At 47.1% G+C, this 20,175-nt stretch overlaps 1 long non-coding RNA gene across 1 annotated transcript; it reads right to left on the minus strand.

Moving 5' to 3' along the window:
• Positions 1 to 2,098: 2,098 nt before the first annotated feature.
• Positions 2,099 to 4,520, minus strand: LOC138473608 (uncharacterized). Its single transcript, XR_011268809.1, has 3 exons — positions 2,702 to 4,520; positions 2,570 to 2,605; positions 2,099 to 2,483 (listed from the first exon to the last, which is right to left on the minus strand). It is a non-coding gene; the product is annotated as an uncharacterized lncRNA (long non-coding RNA).
• Positions 4,521 to 20,175: the final 15,655 nt, after the last annotated feature.

Consider the following 20,175-nt stretch of genomic DNA (forward strand, 5'->3'; position numbering starts at 1 on the left):
TACATAGGTTGGGTCACTATACCCTTCTGCGGGCACTGGCTTATTCAGTATTGGGTACAACCTAGTTATCTCTACCGGTGGTTCCCCTCCTGGCAACATCTTGTCATCTTTTGGTATCAGTAATGGATTATCAGTGGTAGATAGCAGATCAGTTCCTAATTCCCTTTTCTTAGGCGGGGGTATTTCTTCAAACAATCTCCATAGGTCTAATATTTCTCTCCTATTGTGTAGCTGCTTCCCCTTGTATTTCAAACAAATGCATGTATCTACCATATCTAGGACACTCTTGTCAAATGATCCCCCTTCGGGCCATATTTGAGGTAATCCTTCCCCCTTCAGCTCTGTGATCCACTGATCATGATATTTCTTAATGCGTTCAGCGTACCCAGGTAGATTCTTACAAATATGTGATAAGGGTGTTTCTGCCCCCATAGTTCGTTGTTGCTCGACACTGATGTATAATTAGAGATATATATATATATATATATCTTTACATAAGTCTATCACCAGATGTATCTAAGTATTTGCGTATTACTGCGCGCGGGGACCTGCATGTGTTTCCGCCACCTGGACAATATAAGAATAGTCGCGCACAGCCTCTATTCTATATACTTTAGGGGGCACATACAAAAGCAAACCGCCTTTCGTACACCATCAATATCTTCAGCAATTTGACCCAAAAATCAAAAATAAACGATCACTTTACCGCATTGCACTCTTCATTGTAAAATTTCTTCTGGTCACACTTACCATAACCACACCATAATTATGCATTTATGACCACCTTTACACATTCATTGTAACAAATCTGTTCTGACACATACAATGCTTACACACCCATAGGCAACACTCTATTCATAGCCCAATTTGTACTCCCTTTACTCCCTTGCCAGCTGTTCCTTTCCGTCTTACTCCGATATGAATTTGTCTTTTAGTTTTGACATTAACTTTTTTTTTTTCTTCTTTTGTACTATTTTCCCCGTGGACCCAACGAGAAGAATAGAAAGAATAGCAGTCACTAATGTATTCACCGTGTCTTCCTTTACCAGACACCTTTATCTTATTTTCCACTTCTTCATATATTCCCAGTACTAGTCAAGATAGCACTATGCGGCGCCGCCTTCAACCCCCTCGCGGAGCTAGGTTCCCGTCTCTTTATCTCTTTTCACCTCTTAATCCTAATGGCCATATGCAAAGAAAAAGTAAAGAAGGTCTAGAGTTGTTCCTAGTAGTCCCAAAGTGTCCCCTTTCAACCAGCCTCGTTCCCTGTCCTATTTTTCTCCCCTACTCCCTTTATGTTCGCTCGCACTTAATACTCACGTGCCCGTCTTGAACCGAGAGTCTCCGAAACTGGGTCCGTCCAGGCAGTGATGCCATACGCTCAACGGTCAGCCCCGGCGAGCGGTACTCAAAGGGGATTTTTCAACCGGGATCCCATGCCCTCTCTCTGTTGAGTGCGCACTTCTGAGCGTACCGGTTGCCGTTGGCGGGTAGCCTTCCGGAGCCGGCGCACCGTGCGTATCCCTTTTCGACCGGAGATTTTCGTGCCAAAGGGGACGGTAGGGCTATATATATATATATTTATATATATATATATGTTAGCAGAAAAATAATAATCACGTCGGGGTCACCACTGAAGGTGAGCGTCCCCCAAATAGCACGATCCTCCCCACAATGAGAGACAATAATGGACTCTTAATATTGTTGTGCCTTCCACCATATACTGTTTTCAAAGTATATAAATTCAGGTCATTTCGCTAGGATATGATCCTTTGAACTCAGGTAGTTCATATACAGTTTCAGGTGCAGCAGGGAGATTCGAGGCCACTCGAGATCCTAAAATATGAAACACCAAACACACACCAGCTGTTGCCAGCTGATAACCCTATGCTGCACTCCTGATGGGGAGACAAGTCCCCAAGGTTATTTTCAGTATCACGTGAACCCAATCCGACTCCAACAAGGAGCGAGAGACCACAATATCAATTAAATTACAATGCAAGAAAGCCTTCACTTTACTCAAAAAATATTTATATGCTAAACAAGATATAAATAGCATCCATCTCTCTGCTTGTCTACAAAGAAGCACCACCAAGCTGAGACAAACCAGTTTTAGACAGATAAAGTATTTTTATGTATATAGGCAAATGATTTTCACAAAAGGTGCGTTCCAATGTTACATAAACACTATTAACTCATAGCGTGGTAATCATTAGAAACAAAAGTAGTTATACATTTAAACAACGACAATATTCTGAGCTGAATCACAGTCCTCAAAAACATACAAATGTTCTCAAAACGTTATTCGTGAAGTAACACATTTAAATATTGAATTATTTAACACAATTGTCCATCTGGGCAGTACACTTCTTTCTGCTCAGAATCTCCTAAACACAACCATGTGTACCAACGCGTTTCGGATTACGCAACAATCCTTCTTCAGGGTAGAATGTGTTAAAGTTTCAAAAGTTGTTCATTAATTCCTACAAAAGGGAAGGACAACCTAATTAGACTTTTATGTCAGACGTGAGATTTCATAGGTCACTCTCAATGAAAAAGTAAAACTAACCTCATTCCAGCGTACGTATCAACAACCGGGATCAATCTGTATGATACAAATGTACAGAAGTGGATTCTAGAGATTTGTTCTCAAACATGATTCAATTTTTAGACTAATACTGTTGGAATTAGGTGTACTCACTCGGAAGGAAGACCAGTGCCTCTCCCCGGGTGAACAGGATGGTGAAGGGCTGGGTTTTCCAGTGGGTGGTGGCTGAAGGCAAAAGAGATCGACTGAGTACTTGAATATGTGTTTAAATTTAATTTACATATAACACTCTCAGGCTTATAAAAAATGAAGTAATCACATGCTCAGTTTACTGAGGTATACTTGTTACGATCACACATTTCAAAAATGTTCTCTTGATGTTCATTAATACATCCGACCGCCAAAATGTGCATACAACGTAGTGCAGCTCATATCTGGCTTTGTTGACTATAATCATCCCCAACAAATAAACTGAGATACTGTCCATACCCCCTGAAGGGATACGGCGCTCGTGTTAGTTGATGCTTAACATTAACTGAAAGACTCTCTCAGGCTCTCATGTGCTGATATAACACGCTCACTAGTTGGAAAAATGTGCCTGGGTATGTTAAGTATGCAACACGCCCTCTCTAATAGTATACTGGCAAAAGTGTATCGGGTGCCCGTCATCCAATACACGGAACTATTACCGCTCTGGGTGTCTCGTTAAGAACACTCACCATAAACAATGCGCAACTCCCAGTACGACCGCACAGCTCGTCGCCAAGATGAACTGCTCGGGAGTATTCCGTTTAAGTGGTCGTCATGGAGGCGACCTGCTTGCGTGTTTCGACTCCAGACGTCCATCTTGGTATAGGACTCAGCGACCGCAGTCCACGACTCGCGGTACGTTGATCTCATTCTCTTTTATTCATGGTACAGCTGGTACCAAAAGGGCATACGCTAGATAAGTCACAGTGCCACTATTAAAAAAAATGTTAATAAGGGCAAAATACACCCTGACCAGTTCCATATTAATTGAGAATGTGGAGAAGGCAGAAAAGTCATAAGGAAGGATAAAATGTGTCAGAAACGGGGGGAGAGCGAGGGGGGGCATCCGGGCAAATACCCAATGGTGCCACCACCTATCAATGATCTCTAGATCTCAATAATGGACTCTCCCAGGATGGGAATAAGGCCAGGACAAAGTGCGGGTGAGCTTAAATGGGAGTTTATCAATCAGAATAGGGCATGCAAAGAACTCTGCAAACTCCGAGAGCACTCTGTCTGACAATAGCAAAGACAGGCGTATATATTTACAAAAAGCGTCATAAGAACCTACATGCTATAGGGGGCACAAGTTCGTGGGGATTGGGTGGCGACGACTAACTATAGGTGCTGCTGCAATGTGGTTTGCCGTGGTTGGTGGACGTCATTGGTTACCCTTGTGGGTTGGGCTGGGCCGGGCAGGTCAGCTGGGCTCATCCGGGCGGTGTTGTTGTGCCAGCCGCGACCAGTGTCAGTGATGAACGTCTTTCCTGACTTTCTGCCCTAAGGCCACGCACACCGCAGTCATTCAACATTGCAATATTATCTTCCCTGGTAAATCTTCCAATAGGTTATTCTACAGGTTAATGCAACACAGGAGGAATGCACCTAGAGTGGGGTCTTTTGGCGATTCATCAATACATGGTTACCATCGTCCTGTTGACCGGGTATCATAGGTCACGAGGTTGGGTCTCAGGGCATGGGACGGCTGTCCGAGTTATCATGTCTCGTTAGAAGTCATTATGAATGTGTTCCTGTAGTGTTGCTATAATATTGGGTGTCCTAATTTTACAGGGGCCATTAGCCTAAGGTGAGCCGGTGGGTCGTGGAGCCTAAGAAAGGGCGCCTTTGCATCTGTGTTTTAAGGCCGCGGTTTACTGCTGGGTTGTAAATAATTCAGTTGGCAGGCCGTGGCCTTGGGTGCTGCGGGGGAATGTGAATGCTTCAAGCGGCTCCAGCCGAAATGGGGGAGGTGGAGCAGCGCGGCACAGGCCTCTGCTTTTTCGTCTGGCAGACTTCAATGGGAGGAAGGGGGAATTGCCTTGCATGTGGTCACAAAGGTATTTTCCTCGTGTGTTGCAGATTTAAGTGGAGGAGACATAAACATTCACATAATATATAGTACCCATTGAGTCTTTTCAAAGCTAATGTTTTGACATTGTTAGTGCCTTTCACATGGCCATTTAACACACGTGATCTATACGCTAAGTATTTAACACCCACAACATTGTTACATTTCTATACATGTGCGGTAAGTGAGGTAGTAGTAAGGTTGGTGGAGCACGCAGGAACAAACCGTCAACAAGGCTGACGGCAGTGACACATAGTGAGCTTGGACCTACAAATGGTGCCTTTTCGTGCACCCCTTACGTGAGCTCTCAATATGGTTGCATTTGTCTTCCTTTGCACTCTAGCAGCATTAGTTCAGTTATGGCGCAGGACCGTGGGGTGCAGTCTTCTCGGTGAAACATATAACACGAAAAAACCCTGGGACACCTCTACTATTTACGCATAGCTACGGGGATGTGGGTACTTCATCCCGAATGTCATGTAAGCACACATTCTACCATCTTCATGGAGATTACAGGTTTTTAGTCAGGAAGGCCGTGGAGAGAAAAGTTTCATCACAGGTGGTTTGCTCATTAGTTTTTGGGGACTCTGCTTTTGTCAAGGGACCATTTTACAGTTCTTTTCCACCCCGGCCCTGCTAACCGGGTCATACTGGGAACAGCGATACACTGCGGAAGGTGAAATGTTACAGTGTTGGTATCTAACACTAGCTCATGTCCGCCTGTTCGTGGGAACGGGCTCTCAGCGGATCTGCCAGAGAGCTGCGGCCACAGGGATAAGTGAAACTCTCCAAGGGTGGGGGCCGCGCTGCAGTGCACAGGGCTCAAGCCATCTTTATTTCACAAAAATGGTTTCCTGGGCCTAGCTAAATTCAGCCTGTTTGGCCAAGGTCTTCAGCCAGTGGCCTACCCACCACCTGGGCCCTGGTGGCAGGAGGAACCCTGGACGAGCCATGGACTTCACAGGGGGGGAGAGGATGCAGGGGAGGGGGGGGGGTGTTTCTTGGACCAATCCTCCCATACACTAGGCATGTGAAAGCGTCCAGTAGATACGACACAAACCATTTGCGGTTTCAAGGCCTGAAGATGTAAGAGTGTTGCCATCTTGAACTTGTCCCTCCCGAGGAACTTGTTCAAACACATCAGGTCCATGATTTGTCACATTCCTCCACCCTCCTTTGGTACCAAGATGTAAAGGGAGCATCACCCCTTATTCGTTTCTGCTTGAGGTACCATTTCTATGGCACCCTTCTTCAGTAGGGAGGCCACCTCCTATACTAGTAGCTGGTCCAGAAAACAAAGGGTACCAGGGGCAGTTTAGCAGGGGGTCGCCACAAGAAAGAGGCAGTATCCTTGGCTGACATCTTACTGTGCCCAGGCGTCTGAAGTAATAGCTTACAGTTCTTTGTAATGAGTCAGAATCTGCCCCCCAACCCGCCCCCATTGAAGTAGAGAGTTCCCCACATGATTTCGGAACTACTGCTGAACTAGAGGACAGAAGCTGGATTAAACTGAGGTTTCTGCACCTTTACCAAATTGTTTCTCAAATTTCTGGCCTAGTTTGCGAGGGGTTTGACCTGTCCCCCTCTGGTTTAAGAGCTGTAGTAATGAAGGGGCTTTCCTCCATAGCTAAAGAATTGCTACCGTACTGCTGCGCTTAGTGACTTAGAAGCCGCTTTAGATGCTTGCAGCTTCTCCAGACTATAGTGGTCTTTGGGTCAAAATGGCTTGAGCCATCAAAAAGGCATACTTAGTAGCCTGGTTTGAACCAGATTTCCTTAGCAACAAAAATGTGGATACAAACCTAGCATCCATGGCTCTCCCCACACACTCACCCGCATCCAGGCCAAACAGAAGTTGCCTCTTTCCCATGGCTTCCAATGCCTAAGAAGCCCATTCTCCTGCTAGGCTATGCCCTGCAGGTTCAGACCATGGCCAAGGTGTGGGTGTCCTTCACGAAGGCACAGGTCCCATCCGACTTTTACAGCCATACTGCTAGACCCAAAAACATCGGATAGAGCATTCCTACTTCTTATCACCCCTGACCAGGGACAAGGATGGGTATGTGCAGATTCGGTCCCATATGTTGCCTGCACCACAAGGCTCTAGATCCGTGTGTACTGCTGGTAGCAAAGTTTCTTCCACAGCTCCAGTAAGGGATCCCTCAAAGTAGCATGAAAGGGCCGAACTAGCTCTACTTGCAGACCTCTGTCATAGTCGGGGATTTCCTTGGCAAGGGTACCCAATTCCTAGGGCAGTTAGTTTAGCCATTCCTTTCTTGTATGTAACGTTAGGGTGCTCAGGAGGAAGTCTACCTCCGGGAGGTGTGGAGACCACTAGCATCCTTCAAGTACATAGCCAGTTCGGTTAATCTGGCTTTTGCAGACTGAAATTCTGGAATCTTAGGTCTAAAGCTTGAATCCAAAAGGAATCTGTCACAGTCATCATCAAAGACACTTTGGAAAATCTGCATAAAGTCTTTAAAGGAGTGTACCTAGATTGAGGTACAACAATGTCAAGGTCAGACCTTGCGGGGCGGGGGTGGAGTGTTGGGATCAGGGACTTCAAAACCACTGACTGCCTTGATAACGTTTCTTCTAGGTCTGCATCATTCTTTGGCGCACAGGATGATCTTTTTTTGTTTTAGTGCATTCAACTGCTTTCTTTCACTTGTCCAAAAACAAGCTCGAGACACATAGGGGAGCTTGGTCCCGCACACGATAAGATATGAGAGAGCGTGAAAGACTCCATTCGCATCCAGGCTTCGTTTTGAAGCCCATGTAACAGTGAAGATTGTAAATCATTGAACAGTGAATATTGGAAATCATTGTGTTTCTGCAGTGGAGATCTTGGAACCAGGAGAGTTACTTCGAGTACCCAATCATCAAAATAAACTTGATTTAAGAAGTTTAATGCTATTGTTTGGACTTTGACATTAGCGCTACTAAAGTCACATTCAGAGGTGGCCCTAAATTGGATCGCCTTACCCCCAACCCGGGATTACATGGTGGTGAAACTAATGTGAAAAAATATTTTTCCCCTGAAGAAAGTTCAAGCACTGAGAAGCTACAACGAACTGAAACATGTTGGGATATGGTTGTTGTGAATTGACACTGTTTAAATGCATAGTGTACTGTAATTGTCATGTGTCAGTTGAATTTTATATGTTAATTGTGGTGTAATTTTATCCCATTAGGTTGATGTTATACCCACCATGTGGGTCAAATTTTAGGTTATATTGGGTGTTTTAAAACAAGTTGTTTTTAGTAGTGTTTTATTGAATTTGAATATGATAATTAAAATGATCAAATCTATGAAAGTTTGTTGCACACCAAGTCCATTTTTTCAGGACCAATGGGCATAGGTCATCACTAATCATCTTCTGTTAGACAGATGAGCAATTTATTAGATTAAATGTTGTGCACCTGTTCTCCCTTTTTTGTATAAATACTTATGGTTTGCCCCGGACCGTGGAGTTAGGTTTTGAGTGGGGGTGTTGCTTACCTTATATATAGTGAGTGGTATATATGCACGACACCCGACATCACTTCCAGAGCAGGCGATAGAGCACCAAACGAGAGGGATCGATGACCAAGTCGAGATCCACTATGCCCCCTGTTGAAATGTTTGAGCAGCAGAGCTGGATGAGGAGGTCTATCTGATGAGGAATTTGCGGGAGAAAAGCAATCCATTGAAAGAGCTGTGAAGTGTTGTTGGCAGCTTCAGTTTGGTGGCACCGTGGAGGGTAGGTGTGTTTTTTCTCTTGGTAGCCACTGTGGTGTTGGGGCGACACGATGTGTGGTCTGTTTCGTTGTGATGGTACTACACCCCCAGTTGAAAATGTTTCAAAGCAGCTGATGCTGGAATGGATATCTGATAAGGAATCTGCACCCTACCTAATACACAGCCTTGAACAGACCAGCCTGTGCCCACCTCTCCAACTAAATGACTAGACCAAGAACCTGCAACTTGGCCGCCTCTGCCAGATGCCCCCTACAACAGATGTAAGAACTTAAGCAGTTTCCTCCACCACATGGCAGTAGTTTCTTAACTAGAACTCCAATTCTCCAGCATTGGTATCTTCATAGATTCACATGCTGTGAATAGATTTTATAGCCGTATGCATGCCTGGAGGAGAAATTAAAACAAACAAAAAAGATGCAAACAATGATCTGAAACCTTTGCTTTTTTACACTCATGCCAGAAGCATACATACGCAATTACAACAACGGAAGCTGCAGGGCTTACCTTACTGGAACAGCCATTGAAGAACTACTCCTCCCATTTGCACGTCTTCTGCATGCTGTTGCTGCAGGAAGTAGCGCCTAGTGAAAGTGTGAGGCACTGCCCATGTTGCCGCCTGGCAAATGTCTTTGATGGGTACTCCAGAACAGAGCTGCCAAGGCCGCTGTGGCTGTAGGAGAGTGCCCTGGCTGTAGCCTGCAGTGGCCTGTTGGCCTTTGCATGGCAGAAGGAAATCGCTGAAGATATCCACCTTGCAATTCCCTGTTTTGTGATGGCTGTCCCTTTGTTCGAGGGACCAAAGGCAACAAAGCTGTCTCGCCGCGCTAAAGGATTTGGTCCAGTCCAGGTAGTATTTAAACACCCTTTTACATCAAGGGAGTGCAAGGTTTTCTCGGCTGGGGAGGTGGCGTTCTGAAAGAATGTAGGTAGGGGGATAGTTGCATCTATATTCCACAAGAATGCAACTTTCAGGATAAAGTGGCTATTGGTGAAATTAAATGATATTTTATTTATATCGCGCTCGTACAGAAGGTACAGAGGATCCACCACCAAGGCCTGTAGTTAAGAGACTCGTCTGGAAGATTTCATGTCGATTAGGAACACCGCTTTCCAGGTTACAAACTTGAAGTGCACCGAAGAAGGGGGGTTTCATGATGCCAGCTAGGACTAGATTTAGGGTTCACAGAAGTGAAACTCGTTTCTTTGGAGGAAAAGTGCGACGAGAAAGCCCTTTTAGGAAGTGCTTGAGCAGCCGGTCGCTGAAAAGAGGGGGTTTTCCATCTCTTTCTGGTGAACCTGCAGATTGCGTTTATGGAGATCACAAGACCTTCCTTTGCCAGCTTCAGTAGATGGGGGAGAACCTGTTGTGGTCATATGGCCAGTGGTTGAAGGTTGGACTGCTGCGAACACCACACGCAGAACCTTTTCCCTTTCCGGTTGTAGGAGTTAGTGGAAGGTGCCCTAGTTGCCGGTAGTATGCACTGGCATTCCTGTGGGATGTCTAGATGGCTGAATTCGGCGTGATCAGGAGCCATGTTGTCAACTTGAGGGAGCCTGGGTCGTGATGTAGAATTGCACAGTTCTGCAACAGGAGGTCGGCGTGGGACACCAGATGGATTGGGTTGTCCACCGACAGCTGGAGGTCCGAGACCCATGTTTGTCTGGGCCAGTACAGTGGCACCAGGATTATCTTGCAGTTCGATCTGCAGATCTGGATTGTCTTCCTGATCAGGGGGGTGGGCCCATGTGAGGATGTCAGTCCATGAGAACACGTCCCCCAGAGAGCAAGGGTGTGGTAACCTGCTCACGAATTCTTTGCACGGTTTGCTGCATGTTGTGGCAAAGGTCCAGAGGAGGCTGGCCCCACGCTGAAAAGATCTTAGTTATTTGGTTGTCATGCAGGCGTCATTTGTGGGACTGCGTGGGGTCCCTGCTGAGGGAGTCTGCCTGCTGGTTGTGTATCCTAGGCAGGTGGAATGCTTGTAAAGCGATGGTGGTGTGAATGGCTAGTACCAAATGGTTGGAGCTTGAGACAGGATCTTTGACCTTGTTCCGCCTTGCGTGCGCAGGTAAAACAAACATTGTGGTGGTATTGTCTGAGGATTCGCACTACTGTATTTTTGTGGAAAGAAAGTCTTTAGGGCCCAATAGACAGCTCGAAGCTCCAGGATATTTATGTGCAGCACTGATTCTTCAGGGTCCACAGGCCTTTGATCTGGTGTTTTCCAAGGTGAGCTTCCCAACCTGCCAGAGACGCACCGGTCACGATAGTGAGTTGGTGAGTGGGTTCTACTAGTGGCATCCCTTTTGAGATGTTGGCAAGGAACGCCCACCATTTCAGTAACTTTGAGAGATCCGGGGTGATGGTTATCTCGTCTCCCCAGGAACCTTGTGCCTGGGACCATCTAGTAGCTAGAAATAGTTGCATCGGTCGCAGTCGCATATGTAGCCTGCAATTCGGCATTAGCTGAATGCAGGAGGACATGATCCCTAGTAGAGCCATGTATTTGCACACAGCAATTAGTTTGGAGTGAAAGAGGTTGTCAGTGTTATTTTTGCACTGTGCCAGCTAAGGGTCTGACAAAGCCTTGTCCTGTGAGGAACTGTGCACCCAGGAACACCAAATATTTTGATGGCATTACACAAGATTTGGCATAATTGATTGCAAATACCAATTGTTGCAGAAGAGTTTGTTTGACTGAAACCGCAGTTTCTTTATATTTTGGACCTCAAACCAACCAGTCATGTAGGTATGGGTAGACGTGGTGGCCCTGAGGAAAGGGGGCACTAGGCATTTAGTTTAAGACCTGGGGGCTGATTTGAGGCCGAATGGAAGGACTCTAAATTGGTAACAACTTTCGCCGACCTTGAACCCGAGATACTGTCAGTGTCTCGGATGTATTGGGATGTAAAAGTAGGCTTCTTTCAGGTTAAAAGCCACTAGGTGTTCATGAGGTTGTACAGTAGTGTGACCATTTTGAACTTTTGTTTCTTGAGGTTAAGTCAAGGATTGGACACCACTTTCCATCCAGCTTCTTTACTAGAAAATACCTCCCCTTTTCCCTTAGATGAAGGAGGAACTCTTTCTTGCCTAGTTAACATTTGAAGAACTTCTTGTTGGAGAATTAGAAGGTGCGGATGTGACACTGTTACAGGGGTAAGGGTGTCTGTGCGTGTTTGAACGCCAATGGCTGTGTTGAATGGCATCCAGCACCCATCTGTCCTTTGTAATTGCTCGCCACCCGTCAAAATGAAACGCCACATTTCCTCCCACTGGTGTGCCTTTGAGGCAGTCATTGCTGGGCTTTGTTCTGTCTACTTCTTTGCGAGGTGGTCGATCCGAGTTTGCGTTGTACTTCGTGGTAATCCCTGCTGCATTGGGAGGACTGGTAGTTCCTTCTATATCCCTGGGAGTAGTAGCCAGATCTTGCATACTTCTTGTGGTCCCTTGAGGACGACAACCTGGTTTAACCGGAAGCACCTCGCAAGGGACGAAAAGTCCTTCTACCCCGTAGGGTAGTTAATGATCTAGCACTATCGGAGTCTGCCTTCATTACCTTAAGGGCCTCATCGATTTTGTCACCAAAATGTTCTCGCCCTTAGACAGCATGTCGACAACCTTATGTTGCACCTCTTGTCTAAATTCGGTGCAGCGTAGCCATCCTAGTCTGCTCAGGATGGTCCAATTTTCTTGAATCCCATCTCTGCGAGATCCGCTGCAATGTTGATACTGTGGTTTGAAGCCTCCTCACCTTCATGTACAAGCGTCCTGGCCTCTTTCAGCTGTTGCTCTGGCAAATGCTCTAAAATGGGAGCCAACCGGTGCCACACTTCACGGTTGTAGCGAGCCACTATCGCCAGGGCGTTGGCCACTTTAACTGTTGTTGCTGCGATAGGCTTATTTTTTTGCTGAAAGCATCAATTTTTCTGCCCTCATTGTCCAGGGGAATACCACATTTGTAATATTTATGCGCTTTGCGACTTGCTGCCGCTGACACCATCGACTCTGGAAAGGGTTGAGAGGTTATATATGTTGGCGTCATATCCGGGGCCTTGAATTTTTTGTCTAGTCTCCCTTTTACTGCAGGTTCAGGGTGTTTCACAGTTCAGAATCCCCTCCTGCCAAACAAATTTCTAGGATGGGTATTGCAAACATAGCCTTTCTGTGCATACCCATATGATCAAAAAGAAAACCATCTTTTCCTCTGCAGGAGTTACACCAAATTATTGGCACGCCTTTGATACCATGGCGTGGAACACACCAGTGTCATCTGGTGGACAGGGTTGTGCTGGACTACCCTGTGTATCCTGGTCCAGATCATCTGTATCCCACATATCCTGGTGAGGAGAGTTGGAGGAGACGGTGGAGCTCGTGTCCCTTGGACCAGTGTCCCACTAACTCCCCCTTCTTGCTCGCCTATTCACAGGCAAGCTCTTCTTGGAGGTGGAGTTCTAGGTGGAGATTGGGATCTGTGTGCCCAACATGGATGTGGTGTGGTCTGAACTCTGGATGAATGCCCTTGATCTCTTCTTTGTACTGCTTGCTGACCTGGTGTCTGACGACGGGGAATATTCTAAGCATGTGAATCCATGACAAATCAAATGCTGGAGAAGGGAATAGTGTCTTAACTGTAACTCCATTTCTCCAGCATTGGTATCTTTCATGGATTCACATGCTTAGAATATTCCCCGTCGTCAGACTGGGATCCCTCGGTTGTGTCCCAGTCTGACGATGGGGAATATTCTAAGCATGTGAATCCATGAAAGATCCAAGCATGTGAATCCATTAAAGATCGAATGCTGGAGAATGTTGCGCACACCAAACTTGAACCTTACTGATTTAAATAAACAGTCAACCACTGGAAAAGTATGCAGCAAAAAGACCCCGCCCACACCCCCAAAGCAGCCCGTTATACCTGCCAGCTGACCCATCTGCCACAGTCACAGTCCCTTTCCAAGTCACAGTCCCTTTCCAAATAATCGAACCAACTGCGTTTTACCACCCTACATCAAATACACAAATCCTCATCCACTGCAGTGCAGCCTTAGCCATGCCAGTAACCTCTGCCACATTAGCCATAAAAAGCTTAACCTGTATTGCTGCACCCAATTATGAGCCAGTGGCTCTCTAGCTGTCAGTGCTAGGAGCAATGACCTTGAAATTTCCCCTCCAAGCACCTACCCACGTCATTGGCAGAAACCATCAACAAATCATTTTGTCAAGACTCTGGTACTTCCAGCCTGCACCGATTACCAGCAGGTTTAGGACATGCTCCGCTCAACCTTCCCTCCATTATAGAACCGGTAGAGAAAATGACTTACTGTGTAAGCTCTGCTTATGGATTCGCATCCCACAAATTGCAGTCTTGATTGATATTCTCCAGCATTGGGATCAATGTGGATATTGAGGTTCATTGTCTAGCTGCACTATGCTTACTCAAATCTCCAAAGGGGGTGTCGCCATCTTCTACAAGACGAAACATGACCTTTGCTCTCCTACCACTTCCCACTCTGCTCAACAGCTGCAGGAACCTCCAATTGGAGGACCGTTTTCCAAATATCTCTCTTGTTGAAGGTTTTCCTTTGAAATCGTGGAAGGATAAGTGGGCAATGAAAAGTCTGTTGGAGAAGTCATAGAAAAAAACATTAGTTATTCCTTCCAATGGATTGCATCCTCCCATACATTCTCATATCTCAATAAGACTCTCAAAACAATACAACAACTGGGGGAGGCTAGATCGTAGAAGGGTGAGGAATTGGAAAGTTAAGACCGGCAACTGGAGAATATCTATGTGAGAAGCAGGCTTAGGGAGAGTCTAGGGTTTACTCACACCTAATAGCCACCAACAATACGGTCCAAAGTAAGGAGCCAAAAACAAAGCATGGGCTAAAAAGGAGAATGCATAAGAATGTTAAATCTAGAATAAGAACCAAAGGCAGAATGACCATTGGCTGCGTGGAACCATGTTGGTCAAGTCCTTTAACTCTGCAACCAAGAAAACAAATCTCATTCCAGTGTCCTTTGAGAGAGAGAGAGGGGAAACTGCCGCCAGATACCTCTAAACTATACCCGTTTATAAGCCCTGCATAGCCAGAGAAGTAAAAAAAAAATCCCTAATCCGGCATAGGTAGGAATCTGAACTCCTTTATCAGCCTTCAAATTTCCTCCACTTGAATACAACAAAAAAAAAAAAGATTCCAGGGCAGGCACTGAGGGGTGCACAGAAGACCTAATCAGTAGGTTTCCAGTCTCTGTACCTTATCCACACATCCAGGGCCTACATTGTTAATCTGCCCCCATTTTGGTGCCCAGACCCAGCCGGAGTCCCTTGCAGCTCCAGACACCTTCCACTTTCCCTCTCAGCTCCCAGTCAACCCCCTGGACCCTGATTGGGCTTCTCAGGACTCGCACCTTGCCAGGGCAGCCCCTGCGGCTAAGGGCAGCTCCAGAAAGTGTTTGCAGGCAGTGGAGTAACTTTGCTGAAAATGTTGGGGGACGGGGGGGGGGGCATGACAACTGAAGAAAAGGTGCCCCAGCCAAATGAATGGGGACAAAATGGTGTGCCGTGAAAGTTGGGGGGACAAACACCCCTGTCCCTTCCTAAAATTACTCCGATGTCTGCAGGTGTCAGCAGGGGAAGACAGTGGCCAGCTTTCAACCAGCAATGACTAGTATCATAGGGGGTGGCTTGGGTGGGGAGTAGAGCAATTACTCTACCCCGGAAGCTCAGCCACTTTCCAAACTTATCTACAATACTGTGATTAGTTACCTCTGCCTCACGCTCTCCCACTGTGCAGGACTCTTGGGTCTAGCTGCGTTTAGCCCTGTACTCAAATCTCACTGTGTTTAGTCTTGTACTATCAGCCTTGCTAGGTGTAGGCCTCTCTCCCACTAAACATGGCACTCAAATCTAGCTGCGTTAACTCAATACAAAAAAGGTAGCTCGGCTCTACAATGCACTTAAACTGCATTGTGAAACTTGGGCCTCAACACACAACCCTCCCGCCCTCACTACACCTACCCACCTCAAATTTTTACTCTTCCCCTTTCCCGTAGATTCCGCTCTGAACAATTAAGAGCTGCAAGAGGGAAAGACGGACTAGAGAACACCCCCCCTCCCTCCACGGAAAGGATTAGCCCTAGCCAATACCCCATCCACCAGAGAATCACCCACTCTCTCCCATAAACCCATGATCGCTCAAAATGCAAAGAAAGGGCGAGACAGCAGACACCCAATGTTCACCCATTCTCCAACAGTTTGCAACCACTGCGCCACTGTAATATAGGAGCGAAACCTCCCTGCCCAACCCAGTCCTAGCTCCTTTCCCCCTCCCCACGCCCATCCCAACTGCTCACTTATCCCACACTCACTCCACCGCCTCCCTTCTCATCCTCCCCCCTCTCCCAGCCCCCACATCAGACCCTTCTCTCCCTCTCCACCCCCCCCCCCAAAATCCCTACACACCCTCTACCCACAAAGGCATCCCACCAAATATCTTGCACCCTCATCAACACCAGGTCAGTTTCCAAAAACAAACTCCACAACTAAGATCTCATCACAGAAGAAAACCCAGACATCCTATTAATTACAGAGACCTGGTTCTCAGAGGACTACAAACCCCTCAAGCATGAGACCTTCCCACCTGGTTACATTCTCACCATCCGAAACAGATCACAAAGGTGAGGAGGGCTGGCAAGATTATACAAAGACCAACTAAAGCTAATAACCAAGGACACTCCACCAGCACCACAGACTACGAATCCCTCCTGGTAAAACTCCACTCACACCATCCACCTCACACAGCTTCCTACTCATCTACAGACGCCCCCGGCTATTACAAAAACTTTGCAGACATTTTGTGAAGCACGGGCTGCCAACCTCATCCTACATCCAACCATCACCATCCTAGGATATTTCAACATATGGTTTGGCTCCCCATCAAACCCTATGACCAGGGCATTTACAGGCAGCCTAGATCCACTTAATCTGAAACACCACACCTCCACCCATACAAGACCACACCCTCGACACAATATTCAGCAACGCAAACATACCATACCATGCCCTCACACCCTCCCACCCCATCATAGATGGATCACTCCGCACTCTGCTTCACCATACCGCTCAACACTAATCAGCAGCCCCCCCCCCCGTCCACCAACTACACCCTAACCTTCAAAGACATGTGCATCACCCATTGCACAGTCCACAATACCGGCCGTGAATTCCTCAGAGCCAAAATGATCCCCTACCAACCTTCCAGGAATCTCAGATCTCGCACTGCATCTCGCCTAGTGATTCCCACCCCACAGCTTCATGAGACTTGGAGGTTCCTCCCTCTGTCAAAGCACCAATCGTCTGGCATTCACATTCCACATTCGCAACACAGAAAACCACTTGAAATTCAGGAAGGCCCTTAAAACCTAGCTCTTCCCAATACTCTCCTAATGTTCTGTTCCCCGTGAATACACCACTAATAAACACCCCTGCATCAATCACAACTCAAGGGCCAGCAGCTCTCACAGCTGTTTCTCCTGACACCACCAACTGGTACTCTAGGTAAGCCAGCAGCTTTTGTTGTGGCACACCTGACCCACCATCAACCCTCTCACAACACTCCCACCGGACAAGCACTCCAGGCAAGCCATCAGCTTGCGCTGCGGCAGTCACAACATTCTTGGCATTCCCCAGCCAACCGGCACACGAGAGACTACTAACATGAAATAAGTAACCCAGGGTAGCACACACCCATCACTAATTCACTGGCACTCGCTCACTCAGGGAAGCTCTCAAAACTAGCAATCTCGCACTAAGGTATCCCCAAATCTAGGTGCAACAAATCATCAATTTCTGTTCCACCACGGAAACCTACTGTACTATAGGCTGAAACCTCAGCACTGTGAAGCCTAGGCGCCCCCACCCACCATGCAGGATTCTCAAAAAGGGGTAGCCTCCTGCAATTTTTTTTTTTAATGCAAAGCCAGTTGCACACTATACAGGATTCCCAATGATAGGTGTAGCCTCCATCTTTGTTTACTTAAGACTAAACCTACTGCATTTTGATACCTAGGCCTCTCCCACTGTACAGGATTCTCAGATCTAGGCGTAGCTTCCATATGCCTATACCTACTGTACCGTGAAACATAGGCCTTTCTCCCACTATACAGGACTCAAATATATATGCAGATATCTGCCTACAGTATGGAACTCGGGTCCATTGGTATGGAACTCAATTCTAGACCTGGACATATATTGCCCAAGCAATTCGGGAGCCTTCCGTACACCTTCACACCACTAGTGTGGCCACAGGCACGGCCAAGCATCCATGCACGATAGCTATATTCTATGGCCAAGCACATCCCGTCTAGTGCACACATAGCCTTCCAGACAAACACCTGACATACCTTAACACCTCTGACACTAGCATACAGCGACCACTGCCCGAAAGGAAACCGGTATAGTTGGCCTCCCATACTCTCCCAACAATAGCACTCTATCTCTAACCATTAACAGCACCACACCCATGAGTCTGGCCTCTCTTGGGCTGTTTAGCCAACCCTTGCCAGCCACCCAATTCCTAGAACCGACACATGCATCTCCTAAGCAAAACTACCTAGAATTTCTAACCACATCGACTACGGTCACTAAGGGTGTTCAACCGAGGAAAAAGCGCATTGAGGCCACACAAGTGGGAAAGCGCACTATATAAATAACCAAATACAATACATGAAGGCTTAGAGTGGGTATTCTGATCAAGTACATGACGACCCCACCCTTCCTTCAAGGGCTTGGACAGCAGGTCCAACCTCTGAGGAATATGGCCATCTTGAGAAGGTAGGGATACTAAATCCAATCAGGAGTGATCAAATCATCAAAACAAGAGGCAATGGCTGGAAGGTTTAAAATCAATCTTAACCTCTGGCATTTGTGCAACCCTCCAAATAAAGCTGCACCTCAATGAGGAGGTCCAACAAGGCCGAAACATGTCTGGGGTGGCTTGTGTTTCCATGCAACGGTAACCTGGCCTAGCAGTTCGGGCAGGGCCACTCCCATTGGTGGCAGTAGCCATATTTGGCTGGACTCTTTTGCAATGGCGCAGACAGGCTAAAAGAAACATGGTGTGGAAGGTTGCCGAGAGCAATGTCAGTGGTTCAGATTGATTCAAAACCTTCCAACCATCACCTTTTTGGTTTCAGTGATCAAAAGGAACAAGTTACTTACCTGTAACTATTGTTCACCAGCACGGGTCTGGCATAGATTCACATGCTCATGAATATTGCCCGTCGGGCTCGGACTCCTCGGTAAACAGTCTTTCTCCTCTAAACCAATCACTGAGCTCTGGGTCATACTGCACCCAGCCAATTATTGCACTCTCCCCAAGCACCTCCTCTGGCAGCCATCTTCAGAAGTGGCAGTATGATCAAGAAGAGCCACAGAGGGGACAGGAGAGGGTGCGCATGCGAATCCATGCCAGACGCATGGTGGAGAACAATAGTTACAGGTAAGTAACTTGTTCCTTCTCCAGCATGGATTCACATGCTCATGAATAAAGTACAACATTACACAACCACTGGAGGTGGCAAGGACCAACAGAAGCAATTAATACTCCGGTACAGGCTCACCGTCAAGCCAACAGGTTGTGTAGCACTGCCTGGCCAACTCTGGAATCCCTGTCGACGCAGTAGAATCTTGTGATGTGTGCATGGACCTCCACATAGCAGCCCTGCAGATGTCCAGCAGGGGCACACCAGACAGGAACGCCATTGTTGCAGCGATCGCTCTGGTGGAATGGGCTGTTGGACAGCGGGCAGTTTGTGTGATACAGCCGGAGAGCCACCTGCAGATGGAAGCCTTGGACAAGGCCTTCCCTCCCATGGTTCACAGGAACAAAGTTCACAAATAGTTGAGACATCTTCTGGAACTTTAGAGCACAAGCGAACATAGGCCACACCAAAGGCTTGTTGAGGTGGAATTCAGAGGGAACCTTTTGTATGAAGGAGGGGTGCATCCGCAGCACCAACCGTGTCGTGAAATCACATAAGGCTGTTTTCAGGATTGGGCCTGGATCGGTGATGGATACGAGGAAAGCAGTTTTCCACAAGGTGCCTGATGCATAGGCATGAAGGATCCCCCGTTACCCCCTATGAGCCTTGTCAGTACCACGTTGAGTTCCCACAAGAGGGCTGGAGCCTATTCCAGCGGGAACGATCGAAACAGTCCTTTGAGGAACTCCTTGACGAGACGGTGGGTCCAATGTGAAGACCATCCTGGAGACCTGGTGTAGCAGGCGATAGCCACCAGATACACCTTGATAAGAGGCGTGCGCCAACCCCATGGACAACAAATACACACAAATCTGCAAAGCCATGACCCACGGAGGGTTGATCTTCTGCAACCGGCACCACATAACAAAACACTTCCACTTGTACCCATAGCACTCAGCGCTCTGGCCCTGGAAAGGACCTCCCTGCAGTCCGCCAGTAATAAGTAACCTCTGACCTCTAAGGCTGCAGGAGCCTGGCTCCCCCTGCTTCCTGATGTAGAACATTGTGGTGGTATTATCCATGAAGACCCTCACCACCTTGCCCTTGAGGGACGGAAGGAACGAGGGCCCAGAACACTGCCCGCAGCTCAAGGACATTGATGTGGAAATCCATCTCCTGAGCCCTCCAGGGAAGCATCCATAGTGACCGTTTAGTTTCTTTATTTATACCACACGCCAAACCCTGGGGTAACTGGGCGCCGGAGACTTAGATGCAGTTACAACATGTCAGGAATATACAAG

The sequence above is a fragment of the Ambystoma mexicanum genome, chromosome 8 (genome assembly GCF_040938575.1).
Source record: "Ambystoma mexicanum isolate Mex_15411 chromosome 8, UKY_AmexF1_1, whole genome shotgun sequence".
Taxonomy (NCBI): Eukaryota; Metazoa; Chordata; class Amphibia; order Caudata; family Ambystomatidae; genus Ambystoma; species Ambystoma mexicanum.